General features: G+C 43.9%; 1 protein-coding gene and 1 long non-coding RNA gene across 3 annotated transcripts in view; one reads left to right on the top strand and one right to left on the bottom strand.

The window, feature by feature from the left end:
• Positions 1-8,795, bottom strand: part of CRACR2A (calcium release activated channel regulator 2A) — a 136,072-nt gene extending 127,277 nt beyond the window's left edge. For both annotated transcript variants that reach the window (XM_027074070.2, XM_027074069.2), the window contains exon 1: positions 8,583-8,795. The gene's annotated coding sequence lies outside the window, so the exon portion shown is untranslated. The remainder of the gene's footprint in view (positions 1-8,582) is intronic.
• Positions 8,021-24,568, top strand: LOC128316333 (uncharacterized). Its single transcript, XR_008300066.1, has 4 exons — positions 8,021-8,171; positions 13,686-13,834; positions 20,928-21,115; positions 22,302-24,568. It is a non-coding gene; the product is annotated as an uncharacterized LOC128316333 (long non-coding RNA).
• The last annotated feature ends 828 nt before the right edge of the window (positions 24,569-25,396 follow it).

The following is a 25,396-nucleotide window of genomic DNA, read 5'->3' on the forward strand; positions in this document are numbered from 1 at the left end:
GAAACTACTCCCATGTTACAGGTGTGTTAACAGAGCTCTGTTATTCAGCAGACCTCACTCCCCAAGGGATTAGCCTTTGCAGGGAGCCTTTCTGATACAGAAGGATCGGCAGCAATGGGGGAGATGTCCTTGATGTAAGTATCTAATCTAGAATTAGATTTGCGAACTCAGACAAGTTATTTAACCACTCTGAGCCTCAGTCCCCTCATCTGTAAAATGGGGATGCTAAGTCCTAGATTAGAAACAGTGCCTGGCACATGGTAGGTACTCAATAAATTATCTTATGCAGGGAGCCCATGTCAAAATCTGCTGGATACCTTGCTGTTTCTCCAGCTGGCTTCATTCCTGGACTTAAGCCACATCTCCCAAAAACGAAACCCTGAGCCCCAAGCAAAGATGAACCCTAGAAATCTGAGTGTGGGGCAACACAGCAGGGGCCAGCAGAGTCCACAGAGAGGGTGATGAAAAGCAAGAAGAAAGGTGCCAGACAAAAACAGACACATAGACCAATGGAATAGATAGAGACCCCATAATTGGACCCACAAATGTACGGCCAACTAATGTTTGACAAAGCAGGAAAGAGTATCCAATGGAAAAAAGAGTCTCTTCAGCAAATTGTGCTGGGGGAACTGGACAGCAACATGCAGAAAGATGAAACTAGACCACTTTCTTACACCATACACAAAAATAAACTCAAAATGGATGAAGGACCTGAATGTGAGACAGGAAACCATCAAAACCCTAGAGGAGAAAGCAGGAAAAGACCTCTCTGACCTGAGTTGTAGCAATTTCTTACTTGACACATCCCCAAAGGCAAGGGAATTAAAAGCAAAAATGAACTATTGAATGGACTTCATCAAGATAAAAAGCTTCTGCACTGAAAAGGAAACAATCAACAAAACTAAAAGGCAACCGACGGAATGGGAAAAGATATTTGCAAATGACATAACAGATAAAGGGCTAGTATCCAAAATCCATAAAGAACTCACCAAACTCTACACCCAAAAAACAAATAATTCTATGAAGAAATGGGCAGAAGACATGAATAGATACTTTTCTAAAGAAGACATCCAGATGGCCAAAAGGCTCATGAAAAGATGCTCAACATCACTCCTCATCAAAGAAATACAAATCAAAACCACACTGAGATACCATCTCATGCCGGTCAGAGTGGCTAAAATGAACAAATCAGGAGACTATAGATGCTGGCAAGGATGTGGAGAAATGGGAACCCTCTAGCACTGTTGGTGGGAATGCAAACTGGTGCAGCCACTCTGGAAAACTGTGGAGGTTCCTCAAAAAATTAAAAATAGATCTACCCTATGACCCAGCAATAGCACTGCTAGGAATTTACCCAAGGGATACAGGAGTGCTGATGCATAGGGTCACTTGTACCCCAATGTTTACAGCAGCACTTTGAACAATAGCCAAATTATGGAAAGAGCCTAAATGTCCATCAACTGATGAACAAAGAAGATGTGGTTTATAGATACAATGGAATACTACTTGGCAATGAGAAAGAATAAAATCATGCCATTTGCAGCAATGTGGATGGAACTGGAGGGTTTTATGCTAAATGGAAGAAGTCAGTCAGGGAAAGACAGATACATGTTTTCACTCATATGTGGATCTTGAGAAACTTACCAGAAGACCATGGCGGGGAGGGGAAAAAACTAGTTACAAACAGAGAGAAAAGAAGGCAAACCATAAGAGGCTCTTAAATACAGAGAACAAACTGAGGGTTGATGGGGGGTGGGGGAGAGGGGAAAGTGGGTGATGCCCATTGAGGAGGGCACTTGTTAGGATGAGCACTGAGTGTTGCATGTAAGCCAATTTGACAATCAATTATTTTTTACAAAATAATAAGTCATTTAGTACAGCAAAAAAAAAAAAAAAAAAAAAAGAAGGAGGAGGAGAGGAGGAGGAGGCGGAGGAGGGGGAGGAGGAGGAGAAAGGTGCCAAAGAGACACACACTGCAAAAGATAAAAATGCTGGAAAGAATGCTGAAGAAACAGGAAATACATTCTGGCACATTTGTAGTCAGGACAAACATGTTGTAGGGATAAATTACATTGCCTGAGTAAATGCAGAGTCAGGCTTCATCAGAACACCAAGAGGGGACAGAAAAGCACAACTGCTCGTGATTAAGAATAAGAACTGACATGGTGACCAAATCCCTATGGCCAAAGAGAATTCGCCATCTATCTCGCTGTGGGAGGGACCCATGCACGGTCAAAGCTAAACTCGCACTTTATAGTACGTGTGTAATTAGTTGAGAAGCTTAATTTAGCAGTTTGGTAAATTCCATTAGCAGTTTATCTATGGTATGTAATTAAGCTATTTACAAGCAAACCCTTTTTGGCTAAAGCCTCCAGTGAGGAATCCTAATGGAAGATGGTTCATGGGACATATGCCCAAAGTTTTGCAGATTCTAGAAACCTTCTGGAGTAGACGCTGTGCTTGATTCTATACAATGACATTCCCATCCAGACGAAGGAGGAAGGTCAGAGAGTCCAGAGTCAATCCCGGCCTCTGGCATTACCATGGCCTCAGGATGTTGCATCTCTGATGCAAGTAGTATTCCATTGTATCTATAAACCACATCTTTTTTGTTCATCCTCATCTCGAAGGATGAATGATAGTAAATACCATAGCGGACCATTGGGAGAAATATATGAGGTGCTGTATAAAGTGCTCAGCACAGAACCCAGCCCAAAGGAGTGTAGTGTCACAGAAGCTCGTGTGGCAGAAGCAAAGAGTAAAAAAAAAACAACACCCCAGCAAGTATCAAGGAACAGCAGCAAAAAGATTGCCCAAGTGGAGGGGGCATCTGATAGCTAGGCCACTGCGAGAAAGGAAGCTGAGACACAGCAAGACTGGGGAACTCTCTGGGGTCAGGGTTGATACCTCACCGTATCAGTTGAGAAGATGAAGACACGTCTGGTGGTGGTCGTGGTGGCTACACAGCACTGTGAATGCTGTTTTTTTTAAGTTTATTTACTTATTTTTAGTGAGACAGAGAGAGTGTGAGCAGGGGAGGGGGAGAGAGAGAGAGAGAGAGAGAGAGAGAGAGAGAATCCCAAGCAGGCTTCCCACAGAGCCCAATACGGGACTCCAACTCACCAAACCGTGAGATCATGACCTGAGTGGAAATCAAGAGTTGGACGCTTAACTGACTGAGCCACCCAGGCGCCCCAACACTGTGAATGTTCTTAATGCCACTGAACTACACACTTAAAAATGGTTAAAATTGTAAATTTTATGTTCTGTATATTTTACTCCAATTAAAAAAAAGACCAAGTTACCAAAAAACAAAAAACAAAAAAACTCTAAAATAAAACAATATCCTAAAACTGAACTCTTAGCCCACCGAAGACATTAAAACAAAAGTAACAGTCCCTGAGTGGGACTCAGGGAAGGCACTGTCCGTGCACCCAGACACCACACTGAAGGCTACCACCTCTTTCGCACGAAGCTGATCCTTACCCAGGACATCTGTTTATTACTTTCGTAAAGGTTTATTTACTTTTGAGAGACAGCAAAAGCTGGGGAGGGACAGGGAGAGAGGGGTCTGAAGTGGGTTCTGCTCTGACAGCAGAGAGCCCGATGCGGGGCTCGAACTCACGAATCGGGAGATCACGACCAGAGCCAAAGTCGAACACTCAGCCCACTGAGCCACCCAGGTGCCTCCGGGACGTCTGTTTCATACAAGCTGCCAGAAGACTTGAAAACCCACAGCCACCACGGATCATGGCATCAGAGAAAGAGCTAAGATTCTTATGCAGAACAATTCGTCTTTTCTGATGGTATCTCCCCAATAGGAATTTCTGACCATAATTCAGATGAAATAGAAGGAAGCTTCCAAGGACCTCCACCCCTTCCCTTCCATGTTCTCTGGGGACAGTGGTGCTGCTGTCTTGTTCAGGTTATAAACAGAGTGGCTTTGACACACCACCCCCTCCTTCCCCACAGAAATATAAACCCTAGCTGGAGGCACATGTAGCCTCTCTGGCCAGGGTCTCTAACTCCCTTGGCCATGACCTCACTGGTGTCTGCAGCAAGGCATGCCAGCCTGGTGCCACCATTCCAGAGAGTAAAGGGCTGTCCTGTGCCTCAGGGCACTCCTGCTATAAATGCCCTGTGGCCTGGGCCTGGCCTCACTGGGGCCCAACAGCATTTCCCAGCTGTCATTACAAGCACAAGGGCAGCAATGTGGTGCGGAGTTCTGCTGGAAGCCGGACACACTGACTCGGTGACACAGGCCTCTGTGGGGACCCTTCAATCGGGAAGGCCCTCCTGCTGCTCACCAGCATGCCTTTGCCCACTGTGCTTCGTACCCTGTCACAGGCTCTACCTCCAACGCCTCCACTTTCCTCTGTGTCTTTCCAAAGTTGACCCGCTCTTCTGGGTTCAGCTCAAATCCCACTTGCTCTGTGAGGCCGCAAGATATATACTTGACTCTGCTTGCTCTGAACCCCAACAGGACTGGCCATTTTTTTAGACTAACCCTCCAAGGGGACTGTGAACGCTGGCTGAAGGGACATGGCCTCTCTTCTTAAATCAGGTCCCCTGGGGGCCCTTAGCTGGCCAAGAGGAGCTCAGGAAGCACAGATGCTGATTAGGTGAGAGAAGTTGTCCCTGTCCTCTGGGGAAGCGGGGGCTAAGATGGGCATGCTGGCAAGGAGCGACAAGCCCTGGGCGGTGGAGCTCAACAGTAAAAGACACCACGACCAAAGGGCTCCTGAAAGCCTTCACTGCGGTGCCCTTTCATATCCATTTGCTCACCCAAGGCAGACTGGCAGGTAATTATTCCCATTTCACTGAAGAGGGAAGAAACTCAGGCTGAGGACACATGGCTGGTCAGAGTCAGAGCCAGTCTGGTTCTGGTTCTGGGTTCAGCATTCAGAGGTGCAAGCTGAGGGATGGTTGAGGCATGGCCCTGGGGCCAGGTTGCAAGTTCAAATCCCAGATTGGCCTCTTTTTTTTTTTTTTTTTAGGTTAACTTTTATTTGAAAGATAGAGAACAAGTCGGGGAGGGGCAGAGAGAGAGAAGGAGACAGAATGACAAGCAGGTTCTGTGTTGTTAGCTTAGAGTCGGATTCGAGCTCGAATTGGGGAACTGTGAGATCATGACCTGAGCCGAAACTGGGAGTTGGACGCTTAACCAACTGAGCCACCCAGGTGCCCCCCAGATTGGCCTCTTATTGGCTATATGACTTCAGGCAAATTACTCTACTTCTCAGAGCCTTGGCTTCCTCATCTGTAAAATGGGGGTTCAGTTCTGTGTTTACTCAGGGTGGGGCTGCTGGAAGTCCATCTTTCTCCCCTCCCACCCCATCGAGTACAGGTGTGGGGTTATGTGGATTCAATGTGGCAAAGCTCCATCCAAATACGTGGGCCAGCTGCATATCCTGGAGCTCAACACTGAGCAATATCTAAAGTAAATAAAGTAAAAATAAACCCATCGCCCAGCTAATGGGAGATTGTCTTCTTGTCTGCACTGGCAACTGAGCCATTGTAGCCAGGCTCATACTTCCCTGGTACTGCTGTGAGTTAGAAGGGGAGCTAAGGAAGTTGCCTGGCCAGAAAGGCAAATGCAGGCCCTGCGGGGGGAGGGCACCCACACCATGGCCCCAGAAGGTCTTGGCACACTCCAGCCTGGGTGCTAAGTTGTACCTTCTCATCTTCTCACCTTTCCTCCAAGCCCAGGAGGGCAGAGGATTGCACAGACCCAGGAGAGGGCAAGGAGCAAGGGCTGGGTGCTAAGCCAATCCAGCCACACTGCTGGAGCTCCCTTATAGAAGGAAGGTTCCTGGGGGCGCCTGGGTGGCTCAGTGGATTAAGCGTCTGACTTCGGCTCAGGTCATGATCTCACGGTTCATGGGTTTGAGCTCCGCGTCAGGCTCTGTGCTGATAGCTCAGAGCCTGGAGCCTGCTTTGGATTCTGTGTCTCCCTCTCTCTCTGCCCCTTCCCCATTCATGCTCTGTCTTTGTCTCTCTCAAAAATGAATAAATTAAAAAAAAAAGAAGAAGAAGAAGGAAGGTTCCTTCCCTCCCACAATTTCTCAGGCCCAGCCCCCAGGGCAGGGTAGCTCTGATATGTGAATAAGGGGTCTTTAGCACAAGGTCAGTGGGGACAGAGGTTCTTGGAACCTGAACCACATGGGAAGCCTGTCTGCTCCCACCTTCCTGCATCTCCTAGAAATGCCCAGAGCATCACCCAGGGCCAGACTCTGCTCACTGCTAAGATGCTGCCCCCAGCAATGCCTCCCCGGGCCAGCCCATCCAGGGTGTGTCAACAAGCAGGTCAGGGAAGAAAGAGCCCCACTGACATTTTGAGAAAGCCAGGGCTGGGAGCCAAAACAAACTGACAAAGGGAATGCCTGTCAGCATAAGAATCTGTCACAAAAGAAAATCCTATATTCCTCAAGTTGGGAGGGACCCCTGAATGTAACTTTGTCCATCAGACAGTGGCCCCCTTGAGTCACTCCTGGCAGTAGAGGGCCTTTAGGAACCCACTCCCAACACAGGCCCTCCAGAGGATCTTGTTACATCTAACCCAGACCAAACATCCTCAGGGACCCAGTCTGAAAGGCCAGAGTGGCTACAAAGCAAGAATGAATCAGAACCTAGAGACCTGAGGCCAAGGCTGTCTAAACAAGGTGCAGCCTGTAAGGACAAGGCCCACAGCGTGCTTCCTCCTCTGTCACTACAGCTTTGACCACAGCTCGGCTTCCTATCCAGCTGATGTCATGCTAAGCTGACGGTTGAGAGCAGATATAAGAGGAAACAACTACCTAAAAGCTCACATGCTGAGTTCTGGAAGGGGACAGGGGAGTCCTCTCTATCTTAGTGCTGGTGGTGGAGGGCCAGGGTCATGTGATGGTGCAGATCCAGGCTCTGGAACAGCCCAAATGCCTGCACTCAAATTCTGCCTCTACCATTTACTGGCTGCGTGACCGTGGGCACGATACTTTGCCTCTCTGTTCCTCAGTTACTTTTTCTATAAAAAGAAGTATGACAGCAGAGTGATGGGGTTGTTAGTGAAGCGTCAACCAGGAAGCATATGTGTACTTGCTGTCATAAGGAAGACCAATTTGTCCAGAGTGTCCTGCATCATTATTAACACTCTCCTTTTCACTCTCATAAGTGAATGGGTTGCACGATAAATTCTAAGGCTGACTAGCTCTTGTCTTTTCTTTTATATCCATCTGGTTATCTCCTGGCTTTGTGCCGTCTCTAAGTACTGGGGAGCATGTTCCTGAAGTGTAGATCCCCAAACATAGCTCTGCCCATGCCATTGACTTGTCTGTGCCATGGACTTAGCTCTTCCTTCCTTCCTTTTTCTCTTCACTGTGTCCCTCCCTCTCCTTCCTCTTCTCCCACAACCACCCTCTCCTTTCTGCTTCCCCCCATCAGTGCCTACGGGGGCTGGCAGTGGACACAGGTACCTTCTGACTTGACTGACAGCTCTCACTGACCATGCACACTTGGATGGGACACCCTCTGGCTCTGACTAAGCTAAGCCTTAACCAAATGTCTCTTAAAGGAAAAGAAACAATTTGAGATGTCAAGGAAATTACTTGACCACTTGATGGATGAGTGGAAATAATGGGCCATTCTGTGTATGCGTGTGTTGTTTAAAGGAAATAAAGGCAATACGGGCTTAAAATGGTCCATTCAATGCCAGAACCTGTCTATAAAAACCTTCTCAGAGTCAAACACAGGGCAGTCCCCAACAAGTTCACTGTGTATAAGTGGATGGACATATGGACTCAGCAGGCTTTTCCAAATGGTTGGCGAGATTCACTACATCTTGGTGCTAATATACACATACACACGTGTGCACACACACATATACACATGTGCCTACACACACAGACACACATGCACACACACACATGCACGCACACGCACACACACCTAGTCCACAGCTGCAGCACCAGCTGAGTCATGTGGCCAGACCACAGCAGGAACAGGCCCAGGGAGGAAGTGCAGCCCCAGTAATAAGCCCATTTCCTGACCTTCTTCCTTTGCTCTGGAAGGTTCTCTTTCTGTCTCTTTGTCTTTTGATTCTCTGTCTCTCTCAGTGCTTTGTGTTTACTCAAGGTAACAGCCATGCTTTTGTCCTGGTCCACGTGGCAAGAGCTCATAACAGCACTGACATGCAAGTAAGGAGTTTTCCTTTCTAGATCTGTGACCTTGGGCAAGTCACTTCACTCTGAACCTCAGTTTCCTCTTCTGTAAAACGAAGAGGCTGGGTGTGGCAAAAGGGTCCCTGAGGGCCTTCTGGATCTCAACCCTAGTGCTTCTCCACCCTCCTCCAGTCCCTCTCAGGGATCTTCCCAACCAGGGAGCAAGGGCCGGGCACAGTGTGGGGGCAGGAGTGAGGGAGTCCCGCTGTTCCCCTCCGGGACACACAGCCTCCCCTGCCCCCCAACTCCATGTGCTGCGCACACATTCGCGCACACCTGGCTGCCCCCGGGGGTACAGAGAGGAAACGCCGACTCCCGGGCTGCACCGCGCACAGCGGGGAAGGGAGAGCAAGCACCCCTCGACCCTTCAACCCTCCTCCACCGTACCTTGGGCTTCGCTGCCTTCCCTCTGACCCGCCCTTGCCGCGGGTTCAGTTCACAGCTGTCAGGTGGCCTCTTGCCAGGCGGGGCTGCTCCACTTTCTCCGCCCCGACCCGTACCGGCAGCACCAGCCCACGGCGCCAGAGAAGCGGCGGTGGCGTGCCTGGAGCCCCCCACCCCCACCCCCGCTGCCGGCGCCGCCGCCCCCTGGGCGCCCTCCAGGATCCGCCCTCGCCGCGCGGTGGGGTCTCGGCCGGCGGGAGGAGACCTCAGCCAGCCCGGGAGCCTGGGTGGTGAGGGCGGGGCTGCTGCTGACTTAGCCTGCCTGACTGGTCAGACTTCCCGGGCCCCTCTGCTCCAGTGCCCCTAGGCCCCTCGCCCAGGTTTCAGAATGTTTACAGACAGCCTGGTAGGGCGCTGCTTTTCTCTCATTTTGGATATGCACCCCTGAAAAACTCCAGGTCCACCCCAGGCCCACCCCTGCTGTTCAACCTGCCTGGATTTTGTCCTTCATGCTCTCCTGTCTCTTCTATAAGGTGAACTGTGGGCATAGATGCCCACATAATAACACCCAATACATATGTATTAATAAAGCATTAAATAAATCTCCAGAGGCCTCCCAAGGTTCAGGCTGACGGATGACCCTCAGCCTGGATATAAAACCTTCCTGGGCAAACTGGCCACACGCTCATTTTCCAGCCTCAACCCGTCTGCCCAAGACACACACATGCACCCCGGCTCTAGGCACCCAGGCTGTTGCCAAACAGCAGCCTCTGGGAGTTCTTGCTTTGCCTGGAACACCCTTCCCCTTTCTTGTCTGAGTTTGGAACTCTTATTCATGCATCCAGGCCCCGCTGAAATGTCCCCTTCTCCTGGAATCCTTCCCCAGACACTGACCCCAGTAGAACACCTCTGAATCTTCTCTTTGGGTGCACCATTCTGGTGCTGCTCATACCAGCACCCCCTTTCTCCCTTTCCTCTGGTCCTACAACAGGGGTTTTGTTGTGTTGTGTTGCGTTTTGTTTTTATTTGGGAGGAGTGTTGAATGCCTCAACACTATGGTTTGGGAGTGAATGGGAAGTGAGGAAATAGAGGAGTGAGGAGGGGCCCCTCTCAGGGAGGCTGGCAGCAGAGGGAAGGAGATAGTGCGCAGGGAGGGGGAGAGAAATGTAAAGGAGACAAAGTGTTTCTAGATCGAGGTCAAGAATCTGATGAAGAAAGAAGGAATGGGGAGAGCAGAGGGGTCAAAGGCCCTGGTTCCAGAAGAGACAGGAGGGCCTGGAGAGCACGGGTGGGGGTGGGGAAGCCCCTAAGTCCCAGAGACTGCGGAAGAAGATAGCAGTGGGTAAGGGTGGGGAGTGAGGCCCAAGAGGAAGGTGGAGGGATGTCCTGGGTGACTCCCCAAGTTCTCTAGAACACAGGAAAATAGGTGATGGTTGGAGGGTCTGGGGTAAGCCAATGGGGTGGGTAGCATTTAGACACTTATGCTGCGAGTTGCTGCCTCCTTTGCTGGGGGAGTGGTGGGGGGACACCCAATAAGGGAAAGTAGCAAGTAGGCTTAGAGGGCACGGGACACTTCCAGGAGGTGTGCTTCCGGAGTCACTGTTAAGCTTCATGGCACCCTCCTCCTGTCAGCTCTGTGTCTTCTTGCCTACACGCTGTTCTCAACTATAACTGAAGGCGGGTTGGTCTCTCTTGGTCCCCCCAGGAGAACAGTGGAAACATTCACTGTTCCAGTACAGGAATTCCCCTGCTGTCCCTTCTTCCTGATTACGAGTGGCTGTAATTATGGAGTTTCCAACAGGTGGAGGCTAGAAAAACAAACAGACCTTTCAATATTGACTCTCCAGGGCGGCGCCATGCAGAATGGCAGCATCTGCCCCACTTCCCAGAGCCTATCCAGCAAAGTCCAAAGCAAACAGTTGCTGAGGGGGCAGAGGGTTAGTGAGCTCGACTGGAGTAAGTGGACTCCAGGGAAGGTTGCCCAGTATCCACATCTGCCATCTTTCTCCTCTTTGAAAATGCTGGGCTTTGCAGAGGAAAGACATTTTCCATGAGGCTGCAGGGGCCAAGTCAGGCTCATGGCTGTTATTGAAGCATAAAGCCAGAAGTTAGGAAAAATGAGGTCTCCTTGAGGAAATTTATGAAAGGCATGTACTTCCCCTGCGGGGTTCACCAATCTGGAATCCTTCAGAAGCAGGTCAAGCAAGACATGAGCAATGGCTTTCTGCCCTCCCTCCTGCAGCAAGATGGGCTTCATCATTCAGATGGGGTTGTAGTTAGGGAGCTGGAAGAAAACTAGAGTCACAGAGCCAATCCCATCTATCATAAAGAGGGTAACTGTGGTTCAGGGCGACTTGACCAATGGCAGTGGTGACATGACCACTCCTGGCTGTGAATGCAGGATGTCATCCCACCTCCACCCTCTTTAAGTGTGGCCTCTGATGCCACCCTGGGTAGGAGGTTGTACTTTTCTATCAGGCATTTCTGAATTTCACATTTGTGGGGCAAGGAAAGAAAAGGCACCATATAGTCAAGCGTGTTTCCTAAAGGACAGTAGAAACCATATCATTACTTCTGCTAAAAAAAAAAAAAAAAAAAAAGTTAGAGTCTACCATGAGTAATATGTTACCCAAAAAAGTACAGGAAAATTCAGGTAGAATTAGCTCCGTGGGGATGATTAAATTAATGTTTTATATCTACTATTTTGCTATTTATAAAATGTTTCAAAAAGGAAAGGACAGCTCTTCTGTCCTCACGAGTTTGCTTTCTCGCGCATGCGCACACATTCATGCAAAACCCACCTTACCCTGGATACTAACGTCGTAAATAGGGCGATGAGAAACACGGGAAAGTTAAGCAGGGTTCTGGAAACCAGGAAATGTTTGTAAGCCGAGTTTGGTGGATGGAGCGCCCTTGTAAAAGCAGGGACAACAAAAGGAAGCTACTGCCTCGTGCACCGTGGGAGGCTCCGGATTACCTCATTCGTCCACCATCTACAGCTTGTTAGGAACGTCGCTATTTTGGGAAGATGTTTTGTTTTGGTAAAGGAAAAAAAAAATTGTTGGTGCTGTCAACCAATGCTAGATTTTATATATCGAAAGTTATACTAGCTGATAATCTGGAATTTGAGAAAATAAAAGTCAAAGGGCCTATTGAATAAATAGCAAGAGGAACAAAGCAGCAGAAATATTTGTGGATGCACATTGCAGGGGAGGCAGACTTCACCGATTTAGTTGAGGCAAGTTATTAAACACACACACAAAACAGCACTCAGGGGGGAGACTATAATATGTAGTTACTACAATATACTGTAGCTGGGGTGCAGGGGTGCAAGAGCACCTGGTTCTAGGGGTTCAAAACAGATGAGGTTTGGCCACTTGCCATTGGAAAAAATTCAAAGAAATGGAAATGATGGGGCACCTGGGTGGTTCAGTTGGTTGAGCATCTGACTCTAGATTTCTAGATTTCGACTCAGATCATGATCCCAGGATTGTGGGATTGAGCCCCACATAAGGCTCCTTCTGAGCATGAAGCCTGCTTGAGATTCTCTGCTCCTCTCTCTCCCCCTCTGATGGGAGAAAGAGAAAAGACAAATAAGTGGAGGTGAGACAGGAAAATGATTTATTTCAGTGATACTAACCACAGGAAGACAGTGGACTTCAAAGTGCCCAAAATACTTTTGGGTTTATATAAGGAAAATGTGGGACAACGGTGGGTGGGTACATGCAGGCCGGCAATGAAGGTCAATCTGATTGTTGTCTTGGGGTCTTGCTGGCTCAGGGAAGTCCTTACTGCTTGAGGGGATAGTTTTGGTTCCCATCAGGGGATGGTTTGCTTGCACAGTCTTTTGCCTGGGATAAGAAATAAGCTGAAAAGAACTTAATCGAAAGCTTGAGGTCAAAATGAGAGTAGTTGAAGTCCTCTTTTAATGCCATGTAAAATATGCAGTTTTCAACAAAGAAACTGTAACACAGGCAAAGCAACAAGAAAGTGTGACCCTATTCAGAAAAAAAAAAAGTCAGTAGGGACCATGTGTCCCTAAGGTGTCAGCTCTATCAGACTAAATCTTTAAAGCAACTGTTATAAATATGTTTTAGGAACTAAAAAAAACAAAACAAAACAAAAAACAAAGCAAAATTACTCAAAAATTTAAAGAAAGTAGGACAACAGTTCAATGAATAAAAACAATCTTAATAAAAAAATAGAAATTATACAAATGAATCAATCCTGAAACAATGGATACCACAAAGCAGTGGAATGACGTATTCCAAAGTGCTGGAAAATATCTGTCAACTGAAAATTCTATATCCAGCAAAACCATCCTTCATAAATGTAGGTGAGATAAAGATTGTCCCAGATAATGAAAGACGGAGACAGTGCTGTGCTAGCAGACACAACTTGTAATAATATGAAAGGAAACCCTTTAATCTGAGAGAAGGTGATAACAGATGATGCTTGAATCCACAGTAAGAATGAAGAGCTTCAGAAATGATAAACATGTGGGTAAATATAAAAGACCCTATAAGTATAATTTCGTAGTTCTCCTCCTAACTTGTTTAAAAAACATAAATTTTACAAAGCAAAAATTTTTATGACGCTGTATTAACTATATAACATATGTAGAAATAGGTATGATAATAATGGAACAAAGGAGGGGAGAAAAGAAAATATACTGAAACTTCAGGGGAGCAAAATTTGTCACCCCAAAAATATGCCTCTCCAGCATAAGGATTATTTTAGGCTGATTATTTTTAAGAAACTGTAGATTCAGGAAAAGCTCTTTACCTCCCCCTCAACTGCCTAAATTTACATTGGAAAGGAGGCCTGTACTAGAAGAGAGCTATCATCAAAGATACATACCTTTTTACCTAAGAAGCTCATGTGTGTAACTGGACAACCTGTTTTCCAAACGTCTCCTCCCGTCTTGTGAACGATCTGCCTCTCCTTTGTATTTCCAGACCCCTAACGCCTTTCCTTAACTTAGGATGTTCTATAACTTAGCTGCCCATTGGGGCTCATATTTCTATGAGGCCACCATACGTGACATAAAATGTGCTTCTTTTTCTTGTGTTAATCTGTCTTACATCAATATAATAATTATACCAGCCAAAGAACCTGGAAGAGAAGAATGGAAATTTTTTCCACCCCTACATCTGGCAACTGTGAAAGGGATCTTCACTGGCTGGACACCGCTGGTTCTGGGGCTGCTGCTGCTGCTGAGAGATCCTGGGGCCTCTGACAAAAGCTGGCAGAAGGTAAGAATTCTTACCATGTCAGTCTCCTGGATCCCTGTCTACAGGGTCTGATGGAGGGGAGAGTGGTGAGAGTCCTCTTCTTTTTGTAAAGTTAGATTGGTAGGAAAGGATATTTGTGTGAACTAGCTCCTTGGGGACAGCAACTCTGCTAAAGATTTGTTATGGGGGCATCTGGGTGGCTCAGTTGGTTGAGCATCTGACTCTGGTTTTGGCTCAGGTCATGATTTTATGGTTCATGGGTTCAAGTCCCACATTGGACTCCACACTGATAGTGCAGAGCCTGCTTGGGATTCTCTCCCTCTCTCTCTGCACCTCCCCTGCTTTCTCTCTCTCTCTCTCAAAATAAATAAACTTTTCAAAAAGATTTGTTATGAGCACTTTATTTTGTATTGATCCCTTTTGTCCCAGAGATGGTCATTTTTTTCCTTTGTCTCTGTCTTTTGTGTCATTTGTCATAAGGAGGAAAACCATAGGTAGAAGACAGGCATAGGTCCTATAGCCTATTGTCCAGACCAGCCTTACAGACTGGTGAATTCATGGTTCTTCCAGACTGATGTCTGTTTAGACAAACTTTGCTGTGAGTGAACATGCAAATGAGGTAAAGGCTATTGCTAAGGCAATCTTGGAAGTGAAAGCGTGTGGTGGTCAAATCAGCACCTCAAAGCTGATAGAGCTCTGGCTACCTAACGCTATGTCTCTGAGCTAAGATAAGTTGGTCACAAAATGGGTTAGACTGACACTGGGTCGCCTGTCAACCTCAATAAAATTTCTATGCAGCAAAGTAGACTGTAAAACAACACACAATCCCAGACCCAGCAGCACATCGCTCTCAGATATTAATTTGGTGCTAAGAAACCCAAGGCTTAACTAAAGCTGTTAATGTGAACAGTTTCCTCCGTGTGTGTGTGTGTGTGTCTGTGTGTGTGTGTGTGTGTGTGTTAAGTAGGCTTCACACCTAGCATGGAGCCCAACTCAGGACTTGAACTCACAACCCTGAGATCAAGACCTGAGCTGAGATCAAAAGTCAGATGCTTAACTGATTCTTCCTCTCTCATCTTGCTCTATGTCTTGTGAGCTTGGCTTTATGACCAGTGAGTATATTCTCTCTTGTCTCCACCAACCAGAGGATGCACATACTGACATGCACTTGCTCTCTTGTCTGACTCCCAACTCTTGGACAGTGGGGGATTTGTTATAATGGGTCCAGGCACATACAGGACTTTTGTTGTCTCAACCTCATTTCCACATTAGTCTCATGGGAAAAGGGAAACAGCACTTCACTAATTTGGTAAGACAGAAATGTGGGTTGCATCCCATTTGTGGCTAGATCTTTCTTACACTAACCCTGAGAGTGAAATTTGTGGAACTTTGTGGAAATGGGGAGGGCTGTATCTTTCGCACTCTCCTTGAAGGATGCCTCTTGTGTTCATGGTAAAGCCATAAAAAAACTTTTTGGTTTGAGTCCCTGTAAGATCCTACTCACTCACTGCCAGATGATGGATCCTTTGAATTGCCTATATTTCAAAGAAAAACAAATTTTTCAAGAGAACACTCATCCTAAACAATTGTCTCACTAGTACTGTTACAGAACCAGGCTGGACCGCTGGTGAAAAAACCAAGCGACACTTGGAGATCTTGGTGGATCGGAGATTTATTTAACACCAGTGAGCTCAGAGGAGACCATTTCTCCAAAGACCTGAGCGTTGAATGCAAGTGGGAAGGGTAATTTATAGTTGTCAGCTTCCATATCTGTGGGGGTTTTCACACGCTCAGCAAAGGAAGAAGAACTGGAGGAGGGGTCTCTAAGCTAGAGACCAGAGTTTGTTTTAGCCCCATCGGCCATCTTTGGCATATTTTATTCACTTCTCCAACAGTAGCTATGGAAAGATCAAGTTAAAACTGGACACAAAAGAGTATGAGGGCTAACCCTAGGAGCTTCCTTAATAAGACAGAAGAATAGAAACTGTACTTAAAACGAAAATCAAAATCCACATCTAACATGAATTTCCCTTCTCCTCATCCCCAGCTCCCTGTCCCTGAAGCTCCAGAAGATATTTTGGGTCACTGGGCCCTTTCTCTCAAATCTAGCCTATGACCTCATCAAATTCCCTTAGATCCTCCCCAATTCCTCCAGTTTTCCCAGAAAATCCTTTCAACACCCAGCTGCTTGGTTTGACTTCCCTTTCTTTGCAAGATTTATGAACAGCATACTCCAGGCCTGGGGTATGCAGGTTACCCATATAAATATGAAAATCAAGAAAGTAATTTGGCAGAAGCACCTGAGATGGGCAGTAAGGCTCACTGTTCTGTCCCTTCTAACTCCTACTTTCTAGGACTCTGTAATCTGGTTCTGCAAGATCAGCCCTTCCTATGCAATGTCTTTGCAGATGTATATTGGACACCCCCCTATCTTGCAAAGAATTCATGTCCCCTGGACAGCAGCAGGTATTCTACATGATAAAACCCTTTTACCTCCACTTTCGGAATAACCTAACAAATTTAGACAAGGGTTGAAAAGATTAGTGGCCATTCACAATCCCACTCACTGAGACCCCAATTCGCTGTTAAGGGATGTTCTCTCAATGCATGATTACACTATACTTATCAGACAAGCCAGATAGCCCCCTGGGGAATGCCCTCTCCCCAAAGGATAACTAGAATTTCTCCCAAGCCTTCCTATAAGTGATCAGGAAATGGATCAGCTGGAGGCCGATATTCAGGGACTGATAAAAGCAAATTAAATTATTCCCCCCTACCCAAGGTGAATTGACCCAAGGTTGAATTGTGTACCCAGAAAGAATGAGAGCACTCGAAGTCCTTCGTTGAATGATTCACACAGATTTTTTCTAAAATTTTTTAATGTTTATTTATTTTTGAGAGAGAGTGAGAGAGACAGAGAGTGCAAGCGGGGGAGGGACAGAAAGAGAGGGAGACACAAAATCTGAAGCAGGCTCCAAGCTCTGAGCTGTCAGCAGAGAGCCTGATGTGGGGCTTGAACTCATGAGCCGTGAGATCATGACCTGAGCCCCTCATGGTTTAACCAACTGAGCCACCCAGGCACCCCTGATTTACACAGATTTTTAGAAAGGCATCGTGGGGGCACCTGGGTGGCTGTCATTGAACGTCCAACTTCAGTTCAGGTCATGATCTCTTGGTTCCTGAGTTCTAGCGTGGACTCTGTGCTGACAGTGCAGAGCCTGGAGATTCAGATTCTGTGTCTCCTCCTCTCCCTGCCCTTCCTTGGCTTGCACTCTGTCACCATCTCTAAAAATGAATAAACATTAAAAAAATTAAAAAGGCATTCTGCATTAAAGAAGTTAATCCTGAAGTTTTAAAACACAGAAGTCTCTGATTTCCATCTTAGTTGGAAATCTCTCTGATACAAAGAAGCAAGTCTGGTTGGATAGGTGGGTTGTTCTGTTGATATTCAAGCTGCAGTTCAATTCTTTGAGGACTTAGAAACAATTTACTGTCTTACAAATCTCTACAAAACCATAAATGTAACTCTAGAAGCAATGCAAACCTCACTTATCCTTACCAATCCCCAAGCCTCTCCTATTCATCTCAAAATGCTTGTTAGGTATTGTAGAAGATCATGTCACTACAAACAGAATTGTCCTGCCCTTAAGAAAAAGAAGGAAAAATTTTAAAAGTAATTACTCTAGACCTCTGATAATAGGCAAATATACCCCAAAATTCCTTAAAGAAAATGTGCCTTTGTGATGTAAATTTTCTACCTCCATCTTCTCTAAGACTAAGAGCCATTCTTTGAAGTGAAAGCTTTAAGGGAGAAGTTTCTCAAGAGAAGGAGGGGAGAAAAGAAGGACTGGTTTGGAAACTGGGCTAATGAAAAAATCTTAAATGTCTTCTCGGCAAATATGAGTTAAAGGCTTTAGCTATCTGAGCAGGTGAATTTAATTTATTCCAACTGGCAAAACAAATTTTGGATTCAACTATTATTTTATAAACCAGTTAGTTTTGGATTATTGTACCGGACTCATGGCTAAAAATTTAAAACAATAGCTATAAGGTCTCTCTGTCTGTCTTTATGTAAGTTTACTGTAAGAAATAAGCCCACCAGCCCAATCAAAGGAGGGACACAGAGACTCAGAACACAGTGAAGTGAGGCTTTCTTTAATCAACATTCTTGCAAGAGGGGGTGTCTGATTGAAAGGCATATTAAGGGACAGTCACGGTAGACCATTTATCTCCTAGTGTGCAAGTCCCTCCCCTGGTTCCTCAGTGGCTGAGTACTACAGAGGTTACAGCCTTACCGGAAGTTGCCTGTGCCCATGTAAGGCAAAAAGTTGTCTGATGGGAACAAATGTGCATCATTCCCTGAGGTGATGCAGAAACTTTCAGTCCCTCCTCCCTTTGTTTTTTGGCACATGCTCATTGCAAAGCCAGAGAAAATAAGCCCGAGAAACAAGAGAGGGGAAGAAGAACCAGGAAGGGAAGTGTCTAAAGTTTTGGGACTCCATCGTGGTAGGGGGTTCACTCATATTTCCAATAGGTTGTAAACCTACTGTTAACTAGACAGCACATTTTATTTGGTATTTCTGAAACTGGATCATCTCCCTTACTTCTCACATTTCCATGTCTCTGGATGTACATATAGTAGATGTGTGACCTTTTCCACCTCATTTCCACCTTGGATGGTATTGCCAAGTTAACTTATGAAAAAGCTCTATTTAATTGGCTTAAAATTAAGTGCTTATAAGTAGAGCAATCCTAAAGGTCTCAGAAATATAACAGAAACTGACCCAAAATTTTTTCAGGTTTGCATGATCTGGAAAAATATTCACTATTAAAGCCAGTTTAAGTTCATTGGTTTAATTGAAACATACATGTCTTTAGATTTATCAACATTAACTATAACACAAGTAACTTTTATTCGACTTGGGTTTACTAGTCAAATTCATGTTATCTCTTATAAAATTTGTCAGCAAGAAAAATCATTTTGGATGACGGCTGACTTTGTCCAATGTGTCATGAAGTTTTTATAATTAGCATACACATAATTGTTGGGAACAGTGATTTAGATGCATACAGGATAAGAATTTATAGGTGAAATTTTTAGCAATAGTTGCATTTTATGGTATGTGTACTTAAAAATAGCTTCCAAAATCTTTTTGGTAGCTTGAAACTTTAGAGTTATGTGAAGTTAAGTTAAATAATACAAAATTATTGAATATCTAGACCATTTTCAAATAAGGTAAAAATAATAAAATATTAATTACTGAGCATAGATTTTTATACTTTTGGCTTCCTATTTCAAAGAAACTAAAGATATTTGGGACTATTTGCAAACATGCCCTGTGCCAGAGATTGTGTTATTATAAATGACACATGCAAAGAAAAAAAGGGCACAGCCTTCTAAAAATTATGAAATGAATTCATAAATCTGCCAACATAGAGAATGCCAGTGTAACAGTTGAGAAATAGAGATAGAGGGAAAAGAAACTAATTTGGTTCAAAAGTGAAATATCAAATGGGAAAGGAAAGAATCAAGGACAAATCAGATAGAAAGCTGGGAAGAGAGGAAGAGAGAGAGAATCTAACCTTGTATGGTCAAGTTGGCTTAGATTGAATAAATGTATTATAATGGTTATAAAATTCAGTTTTAAAATCAGTGGTGTTCTTATATAAAACTAAAACTTGATTTTCTCTCATCTGCTAAAAGGACAAAGTTTTCTTGGACTATTGGTCTGCTCCTGATAAGAGATTATGAAAAGTTCCTCTTTACCTTTTAAGTAATCTGCCTAGGAAGAAAAGAGTTTATGTTTTATCAAAATAATTTCTTGTGCTTCATGTTGTCTTAATCAGGTCTTTAGCACTCCAGAAAACAGAAACTTCTCAATATTAGAAGATCTAAGTTTTGCTCACAACTGTGTGACCTTCTGTGTTTGCCTTTGAAATTTTGTATTGTCGCTTTGGTTAAATAGACAACTAAGTATTGTTTCATAGTGATCTGTGATCCTTATTAATCAAGGATCTAAACCTTTTGATATTTGTGATAAACTTTACCAAATCAAATTCCAAATGAAGTTTTTTTGACCTTGAACCAACTGTGGAATTTCCCAGAGGATCCCTAGAACATCTTAAAAAGGTTTGTTCTCTCTCTTTATAAATAGGAAAATATTGCACTAATTAGGTTTCTTTAATATATTAAATTACATGAGAAACATTGTCAAATAAGAAGTAACAGTAAGTCTTCTTTATGTTGTATTTGTTTAGATATAAAACCATTCCAGAATTGTATGAAATGCCTAAAATTCTAGTATGTCCTAGTGTAATAGTACAACTTGTAATTCCAGTTATTATCTTACAATATGTGTGTCACAGAAATAACCAAATTTCTTTATCAATAGTATTATAATGAACTCTCTTCAGATTTTTAGCTTTGGCCATTTGTAAGTCTTTTGTCATTTACAGTGATTGTTTTACTATGGTGCATTTACAAAACCATACCCACAAAAGTGCTTCATCTTCAAGCGAATTCATGGAAAGGACTCTGACAAGCACAGGTTTCTGATCATAAAACGGAATGGGTAAGAATTTTCCAGAACTAGTAGGAAAACTGGATTCAAGCAGAACAAGAATTAATAACATGGGCTGAATAAACTGATGAAGATGATTATAATTTTTATGACTTTTTGTTTGAAACTGTCTTGCTTTTCCAGATTTAAGCAAAATTTTCTCTCTCTCTCTCTTTTTAAAGTTTGTTCATTTTGAGAGAGGGGGAAAGAGGAGAGAAAGAGAATCCCAAGCAGGTTCCATGCTGTCAGCACAGAGCCTCATGGGGGGGCTTGATCCCATGAATTGCAAGTTCATGACCTGAGCCAAAACCAAGAGTCAGATGCTCAACCAACTGAGCCACCCAGATGCCCCAAGGAAAATTTTCTCTTAAGCTACCTATGTCTTACAGCAACTTTGGTAAAGTGTAGTTTTGCAATCAAAGATGAAACAATCACATTTTCTCCCTACCTGATCCCTCCAGGATTTGGAAACTCTCAGTGAGTGAGTATTCTTATGTTCATGGCAATAGAGTTATGTGCAAAAGTTCAATAAGAATCTGCTCTCCTTGTAACAGGACAAAATTGGAAACATCTGTTATATTACCAAGGCTTTGACTGGAATGACATATTTGAGAGAAATGTGCATAGAATCAGATATGCCGGACAGCTTCAAGGAACACAGGCTGCCTTTTATGCAGCCAGTAATGCCCCTTGGAAAAACAGGCTTGTACCTTGCTTACAGGATTCCTGACAGTCTAAATAGGTGAGTAAGGTAGGTCACTTCTTGGCAGATGAAGGAACCTCAGGATATCTTTGGGACCTCAAAGACAGGAATTTACCCAAATCTATGGTATTGTAGGCAAAGTCTGATGGTAAGCCTTTGGCTTGGCTTCCTAGCCTGGAGAGGCTTTTAAAAGTTCAGTCTGAGATTCCTTATGATAGTTCCAGTAAAGCAGATTTAAAAGAGTCTATGTGGTCAACTGCTATTCTTGCCACGCTTGTGTAAATAATCAGGCCAAGTTTTTTGAAAGTAGACCTATTTTGCAAACAAAATAGTCTTAATTTGGCTATCTTTGGTAAAAATAAAAATGATTTTATGGGAGTTGTATATAAATGATGAATCACTGAATTCTACCCCTGAAACCAATATTGCACTGTATGTTAACCAACTAAAATTCGTATATACATAATTACACACACACACACACACACACACACACACACACACACATCTATATCTGTATCTCTATATCTCTATCTCTATCTCTATATCTATATATCTGTAAAATGAAAGTGATTTTAGAGAGAAAAATTATGTTTCAGTAGCTCACCTTTGTGGCTATTAGATTTCATGATTGTCCATTGCCTTTGAGGTTTTATTTATCTGTAAACTGGACTAGATCCTGAATTCTTCTACTCTCCTCAAATATCGGGCTACAGATCTTTAAACTAATGTTTCCAATTTTTTCCCATCCTTTGACTTGGAATCATTGAGAACTTTTCCCTGAAGCCCTGCAAACTGAAGCTAGACGAGTTGATATAAACTTCAGAAAAATTTCCACAATAGCTCATGTTGAGACAACCTTCATGCCCATTGCTGAATGGGCCACACAGAAAGCTGACCAGTACTATAGCAGGATTCTCTCTCAGATTCGTGACACCGAGGCTTTTTAATTTCCAGGAAGCAACTTTATTTGTGCCAGCACCGCTCAGTTGGGTTCATACCCGAAGAACTGAGAACCGAACGTCATGTGGCAGGTTTTTTTTAATACCTTTTCTATTTCTTTGTCTCCCATATATGGTAACACACACAAACATGTAGTCTGATTAAGTGGTCTCAGTTTACAAGGTCATGAGGGCTGTTGTCACATAGGTGCATAATCACGTTACCTTGAAGGTTGTTGGTTTTTTTCCTTTTCTCTATCTCTTTTTTTTTTTTCTCTCCTTAGGGTGGTGACCCTACCACAGTATACCTGATGACATCATCAGAGACATTCAAACTGCAAACCAGGAAAATCAGTCAAATTGTCCCTGTCTGCCTTCATTCCATCTGAAGATGCTTCAAGCCTGGCATTTAGAAATATTCTTGACTGGCAGCTTTCAAGACTCAGGCACTAGGTTTATAATTTGCTGCAACCATTAACCTTTGTTTTTCTTCTGTTTACCTGATTGCTTGCACAACAGAGGCCTAACTTTGGGAGCCCACCTGCAGGACTGCTTCCCAAAATGAGACAACTCTTAAACTGAACTGATCTATTCTCAAGACTGAGTCTGGTTCAAGGAGGTTTGGAGCAATCTGTCAACTTAATTTCTGGACTGTGAAACTTCTTATTTGAAGTTTCAAAGACAGTATTGCAGGGGAGCAGAATATGTCTCTTTGTCATCAGGATTATTTTAGGTTGATTACTTTCAAGAAACTTCAAATTAAGGAAAAGCTCTTTACCTCTCCCCACCCCTCAGTGGCCTAAATTTACATTATTTGCTCCTTATATGCTAGGAAAAGAGCTATTGCTAGAGATACCGTTTTTACCTAAGAAATTTATCTTCACAACAGGACAACATTTACTTTTCAAACATCTCTCACTTTCCTGTGAATGGCCATCCTTCTCTTTCTATCCCCAGACTCCGGTACCTTTCCTTAGCTCAGGATGTTCTATAAGCCTTAATTACCTGGCTGCCCTTTGGGGCTCATATTTTTATGGGACTCCTATACATTCTGCTACTAATCCATCTTATATCACTTTAATTATTGGATCAGCCAAAGAACCTAGAAGGGAAAAAGAAAACATTTTTCTGCCCCTACAAAACAGTTTCTAGAATTAATCATTATTATTAATTAGAATTCTGAATTAGATTGTCATAAGTTGAAATGCATATTGTAATATTTAGAGCAAGAACTAAGAAAGTAACCTAAAAAGTACAGCAAAAAGGAAAAAAAACCAGAAGAATTGAAATGACATACTAAAACTATTTATTCAACACAAACGAAAGAAAGGAGGAGAATAAGAATAAAAAGACAAAATAGAAAGCAAGTAGCAAAATAGCAGATGGAAGTCCAACCCTATCAGTAATTCACTAGATATAAATATGGTCTAGGGGTGCCTGGGTGGCTCAGTCGGTTGAGCGTCTGACTTCAGCTCAGGTCATGATCTCACGATTCGTGAGTTCAAGCCCTGCATTGGGCTCTGTGCTGACAGCTCAGAGCCTGGAGCCTGCTTACAATTCTGTGTCTCCTTCTCTCTGTCCCTCTCCCCCTCACGCTCTGTCTCTTTCTCTCAAAAATAAGTAAATGTTAAAAAAATTTTAAAATATATATAAATACGGTCTACTGTGATAGTGTGAGTTATAATAAGAAGTATAGATTTGGTCTCTGTCCATAGCTTTCAGCTCACAGGTCCCCAAACTCTTGGAATTTCCTAAGTGAGGAGAGCAATGGTGGTATCTTTCATTATAATATGTGGTCTTTTGTCCTCAGTTCCTGCAATTGTTTCCAAGCCGCAAAAGTGAATTGGATGTCTTGTTATTCATAACAATCCCCTTTCCACCACCACCGAGTTTCTGTTAATGAGGTGACTTTTAGAAATCCCCTCAAGATGGAAAGGAGGAGCTGGTTGCCAGGGCAACCAACCATGATCAGAAAGTTAGAACTTTCAGTCCCAACCCATGATTGTCAGGATGGGGAGAGGGGCTGAAGGTTGAATCAATTATCAATGGCTCATGATTTAATCAACCATGCCTATGTAATGAAGCCTCCATAAAACCCAAAAAGGATGGGGTTTGGAGACCTTCCAGGTTGCTGAGCCAGAATGCTTCCACATGTCACCATGTCAGGCCCCAACCATGAGGACAGAAGCTCTTTTATGTGGGACCTCATTCTATGTATCACTTTATCTGGCTATTGATGCATATCCTTTAATATTCTTTGCAATAAACTGGAATCTAGTGAGTAAACTGGTTTCCTGAGTTCTGTCAGCCACTCTAGTAATCAAACCCAAGAAGGGGGTCAGGGGAACTTCTAACTGCCATCCAGCAAGTGGGAAGCACCAGACAACAACTTAGGCTTGCAGTTGAAGTCTGAAGCAGGAGGCAGTGTTATAGGACTGAACCCTGGACCTACGGAATCTGATGTTGCTTGTCTCCAGATAATAGGTGTCAGAATTGAGTTGACTTGTAGAACATGCAACTGGTAGCCAAGAATTGCTTGGTGGTGTGAGGGAAAAAAAAACACTCCACTCAAAAGACATAGATTGTCAGACTGAGTAGAAAAGAGCAAGACCAAGTTCAATGCTGTCTCCAAGAAAAGCAGCTTAGATTCAGAGAAACAAGGAAGAAAAAAGAAAGAAAGAAAGAAACAAGGAGATTGAAAGTCAACTATGACATATAAAAAGCTCGAATTCATCACTTCCATCCTTTCAACAAGATAAAAGCTCAACAAACCAAAGATAAATGACTTAGTTCTAAGACCCATCAGAAAACTGATGTCACAAGGCAAAGTGTCAGCCTGACATCTGGAGACACAGGGTAAATACAGAGACTCACAGCCTCAATCGCCTTACCTAAAGGAAAAGCCACTACAGCCATAAAATGGTAGGAATACTTAAATATTTTGATGAATTGCTGGAGGGTGAGTGTGGATTTGCTGGAAAGTGAGAAGCTCCTGGATGTGCGGGCAGTTAGGAAAGCCCCCACACCTACATTGTCTTTACCTTTAGGAACCCCACCAAAGTCTCAAGGTGAGGATCCGACAAAAACTCCCTCATGTTTCCAGCAGAAGTGAGGGGGAAAGTAACCATTTTAATATATGCTTCACAACAAAAATCTGCTCTCCAAAGGGCCAACTTTATCAGAGCTTCATCTACCTGGGGGAAGCCAGCTCTAGCTCTGTATTGACTTCCTGTTTCACCTTAAGGAAATTTTTAAAAAGACAAAGAAAAACTTCCAAAGGTCATAGCCCAGAGACTCAGGCACACTAAAATACTGAGATTTAACCATAAGATTATAGAAATCATCCCTCCTCAACACCTTACCAGCACATCAACAGGGC

Source organism: Acinonyx jubatus, chromosome B4, assembly GCF_027475565.1.
Source record: "Acinonyx jubatus isolate Ajub_Pintada_27869175 chromosome B4, VMU_Ajub_asm_v1.0, whole genome shotgun sequence".
Taxonomy (NCBI): domain Eukaryota; kingdom Metazoa; phylum Chordata; class Mammalia; order Carnivora; family Felidae; genus Acinonyx; species Acinonyx jubatus.